At 39.8% G+C, this 4,939-nt stretch overlaps 2 pseudogenes; both read right to left on the reverse strand.

The window, feature by feature from the left end:
• Window positions 1-628: 628 nt before the first annotated feature.
• Window positions 629-1,466, reverse strand: LOC139036802 (cytokine receptor-like factor 3 pseudogene; annotated as a pseudogene).
• Window positions 1,281-2,741, reverse strand: LOC110142008 (3-hydroxyisobutyryl-CoA hydrolase, mitochondrial pseudogene; annotated as a pseudogene).
• Window positions 2,742-4,939: the final 2,198 nt, after the last annotated feature.

The raw sequence follows: 4,939 nt of genomic DNA on the forward strand, positions 1-4,939 counted from the left end.
ACATGATGAATGTATATTGAAGTATTCTGCTTTCTTTAGGTCTATTATTGTTGTTTTATTCTAAGTTTTAAAGGATTTTGGATCCTTAAAAGATGGAGATTTAATTGAACAATATTTCATTGACTTTTTCTGTTCTAACAACAAACTTTAGAAAGAAATACAAGGATTTCCCCAGTGGTCCAGTAGTTAAGACTCTGTGCCTCCAATGCAGGAGGTGAGAATTCGATCCCTGGTTGGGGGACTAAGATCCTACATTCTGTGTGGTGCAACCAAAAGAAAAAAAAAAGTACAGTAGAAGAGTATAGGCCTCCATATATATGGGTACCTTTAAAGACAATTCAGTTTTTATTGTGATATGATATTTTAATGAACACTATCTAAAATAAAGTTGATGGCATTATGGTTTCATCCATGACATGTATATTACTTATTGCTAAATGAATCCAAATATTCCATATGAATATTCCAATATGGAATATGAATCCATATTCCAAAATGAATCCAGTAAATATTTTTCATTTCCAATAGCCCTCTGAGAAGAATCCAACTATTTTAATCAATTAAAAGTAAACTAGGTTGAGAAGAGCTGCCCTAAAACCTTGTAAACCAAAGTCAGTCATCCAAGAGTCTAAAACACTAGCACTTTCCATCGAGGATGAAAAAAATGAGCATCTAATGTAAAGAGATCCACATGATTAATCATGTAGCCAGTCAACAACTGCTTCTCTGTTCAAGGTAATAGTTATTTGAAGCTTGGAATTTCTGCCTTTGTTTAGTGGTGGTTCATAGAGTCATAGTTTCCAAAGTCAAATGTGACAGCTCTATCAAAGTCCTTGTTCAGGAGTAACTGAACAGGGAACTGATTAGTCATTTCTTTTTCATTTACAGAAATGGCACTGTTTGTATTAGCACACAGTTTGATGCTTCTGTAGAGAGTCTTACTTATTCTGTGCTCTGCCCATACTCCTATAACATCTCTCCCTTCCAACTGACTCTCAGTTTCGAGTCTGAATGTCAATGTCTGCCCACAGAAATAAGTTGCAGAGTGGGAGTTGGATTCAGAATCTTTCTGGAGTGTTCTATTTCTTCTACTGCTCAGAAAATGCCCTTCAAGATCAACTTCCCATTCATAAAACATCAGTCTGGGATTACCTATTTGAGGGGGGAAGTACTTCAGGGACTCCATTCCTGGCAGCCATCTCTTCCAGAGAAATGAAATTGAGTTCCATGCTCAGTGCTATGAAATTAATTTCAGAGCTACATGTTTATCCTCAAAATGATTTCTTTTTTTTTTCCATGTTCCAATGAAGTTTTATTTATAGATAATGATATTTGAATTTCATGTAATTTTCACATGACATGCCATACTTGTCTTTGATTTCTTTTCTCCCAAGTTTAAAACGGCAAAAACCATTTTTAGCTGAGCAATACATAAAAAAACCGGCAGCAGCTTGGCTTTGGCCCATGTGCTATGGTTTGGCAACCTCTGCTCCAAAATAATATTTTAAAAATCCAATCATTTCAAAATATCAAATCATTACTTCCCAGAGATTTGAAGTAATCATTCAAATCTTCATCAGTAACTTCTTTTAGATCAGCTGGTTTCCACTTTGGACTGTGGTCTTTATCTATTAAAACTGCCCTAACGTCTTCACCAAAGTCATGGCCATACAAACTTGACTCAGCCGATATTCCATAGTTAATACTTCCGGCAAGGTCTTTGAAGACCCCTCCATGAGTTGCCTTAGTGTGATCTTTAGTGAAGTTGGAGACATTTTATTAATTACCTTCAGTTGCTCCAGGGCAAAAGATGAACCATCTTGCTGTAAATTGTCAACAATCTGTTCCACAGTATTAGCTGAGAACCAACTGTTTATTTTGTCCATGTGTTCCTCAAGTACAAAAGGCTTGTCTTGACCAATCTTTGACTTTGCATGGTAAGTTTCTAAGACATCTGCAATATTTTCTTTTGAAGGAGATTTCAGGGCTAACAAATCTTCTTCTAATATGCCCAACTTTTCAAAATCTACAAAGTGTGTAGCAATTCCTGCTGTGTACACATCTCTTCCTTTCAGCCTGAATCCTGTTAATGCAAGGAAGTACCCAAGTTTTCCTTGAAGTCATGGCAAGAAATAACCTCCACCCACATCAGGAAATAGCTGTATTGCTGTTTCAGGCATTGCAAAAACAGACTTTTCAGTAGCCACTCGGAAATGCCCATGAACTGAGACACCAGCTCCCCCACCCATTGTAATTCCATGAATAAGTGCAATATATGGTTTCTGGCAAGAATCAATGGCATTGTTCAGAATATATTCGTCTCGGAAAAAAACATGAAGCATTTCCTGGTTTGTATTTCTAGCTTCTGAGACTGCTCTAATATCACCTCCAGCACAGAAAGCCTTTTCACCAGCTCCCTTTATGACGATCAGGAGTTTCTGGATCTTGTTCCCACTTCTTTAGCTGTGCGTAAATCTGCTGAACCATATTAAGAGTCATTGTATTCAGAAACCTTGGTCTGTTTAGTGTTATCACTCCTGCACAGCCTTTTCTTTCCAACAGGACTTCTGCTGCTGCATCTGTGTGATGAGACATTTTCAAATGCTGCAGTATGATATTAGTCCTTTTGTACAAATTAAACCTCAACAAGAGTCTGCACAACCCCTGCTGCCCCATTGCCAAAACACCGGAACCTAAAGCAGCACTGACTGAGCACCCCACTCAGCGTGGCTCCTCACGTCAGATCCCCTCAAAATGATTTCATATATTAATATTAATGGGACTGGAGCCTGTCATCTCGGGCACTAAAGTCATCATCCACTTTACAGTGTTGTACTGTGATGCCTCCAGGGTTTTCTTTTTTTTTTTTTAAATCTTCACTATTGGGTGAGATGCTGTTGTTCCATGGTTAAAAATGTAGTTTTCACTATGTTACAAACTAAGTCATTCAACTAGGCAAATAGCCATCATTCAGTAAAGGCACTTCGGGTAGAATGTGTGTGGCCTTTTTGGCAAAGTTCTATAGGTTCTCACTCTGTCCTTACACACCACCAAGAATGGCAATTTATCTTCTGGACTGTCTTCTACAGTGTTAACTCCACACTCTTTGACTTCTGGACTCATCTACTGGCTTCATACCCTCATGTCCCAGTGGTATCCACCTCTTGCAAGGGAAACCAGTCACTCAGTCTGGAGCTTCCTATGTTGCTGTTGTTGGTGGTGTTCAGTCATTCAGTCATGTCCAACTCTTTGCAGCCCCATGGACTGCACCACATCAGGTTTCCCTGTCCTTCACCATCCCCTGAAGTTTGAGCAAACTCATGTCCATTGAATCAGTGATGACATTCAACCATCTCATCCTCTGTTGTCCCCTTTTCCTCCTACTTTCAATCTGTCCCAGCATCAAAGTCTTTTCTAATAAGTAAGCTCTTTGCATCAGGTAGCCAAAGCATTGGAGCTTCAACTTCAGCATCAGTCCTTCATATGACTATTCAGAGTTGATTTCCTTTAGGATTGATCTCCTTGCAATCCAAGGGACTCTTATGTCTGTTCTCCAGCACCGCAGTTCAAAAGCATCAATTCTTTGGCATCCTGCCTTCTTTATGGTCTGACTCTCACATCCGTACATGACTACTGGAAAAACCACAGCTTTGACTATACAGACTTTGGCAGCAAAGTGATGTCTCTGCTTTTTATTATGCTGTCTAGGTTGGTCATAACTTTTCTTCCAAGGAGCATGTGTCTTTTAATTTCATGGCTGAAATCACCATCTGCAGTGATTTTGGAGACCAAAAATAAATAAATAAATAAATAAATAAATAAATAAATAAATAAATAAAGTCTGTCACCATTTCCATTTTCTCCCCATCTGTTTGGCATGAAGTGATGGAACCAGTTGCCATGATCTTAGTTTTTCGAATGTTGAGTTTTAAGCCAAATTTTTTATTCTCCTCTTTCACCTTCATTAAGAGGCTCTTTAGTTCCTATTCACTTTCTGCCATTACGGTGGTGTCTTCTGCATATCTGAGGTTATTGATACTTCTCAGTCTTGTTGCTATTCAGTCAATAATTGTGTCCGACTCTTTGCAACCCCAAGGACTGCAGCATGGGCTTCCTATTGGCTTGCTTTAAATCATTAAAATGCTACTTTATGACATGCTCTGGGAAGATGTCTCTTTGATTGATGGGATGATGATTTAATCCTTTTCAAGTCATAGTCTTTTTAGAGAATCTTGAGTGTAAACAGTGTCAGACTTTATTTTTTTGGACTCCAAAATCACTGCAGACGGTGATTGCAGCCATGAAATTAAAAGACGCTTACTCCTTGGAAGGAAAGTTATGACCAACCTAGATAGCATATTAAAAAACAGAGACATTACTTTGCCGACAAAGGTCCATCTAATCAAGGCTATGGTTTTTCCAGTGGTCATGTCTGGATGTGAGAATTGGACTGTGAGGAAAGTTGAGTGCTGAAGAATTGATGCTTTTGAACTGTGGTGTTGGAGAAGACTCTTGAGAGTCCCTTGGACTGCAAGGAGATCCAACCAGGACATCCTAAAGGAGATCAGTCCTGGGTGTTCATTGGAAGGACTGATGTTGAAGCTGAAACTCCAATACTTTGGCCACCATATGCGAAGAGTTGACTCATTGGGAAAGTCCCTGATGCTGGGAGGGATTGGGGGCAGGAAGAGAAAGAGATGACAGAGGATGAGATGGCTGGATGGCATCACCAACTCAATGGACATGGGTTTGGTTAGACTTCGGCAGTTGGTGACGGACAGGGAGGCCTGGTGTGCTGCGATTCATGGGGTTGCACGACTGAGCGACTGAACTGAACTGACAGGTTTATAGACTGTATTCTCAGAAAAATGATCACCCATGCCCTGCACCTGTGTGTCCTGCAGCCCCTGCAGTTCTGATCCAGCCCCTGCTGGCTCCA

The sequence above is a fragment of the Odocoileus virginianus genome, chromosome 2 (assembly GCF_023699985.2).
Source record: "Odocoileus virginianus isolate 20LAN1187 ecotype Illinois chromosome 2, Ovbor_1.2, whole genome shotgun sequence".
Taxonomy (NCBI): domain Eukaryota; kingdom Metazoa; phylum Chordata; class Mammalia; order Artiodactyla; family Cervidae; genus Odocoileus; species Odocoileus virginianus.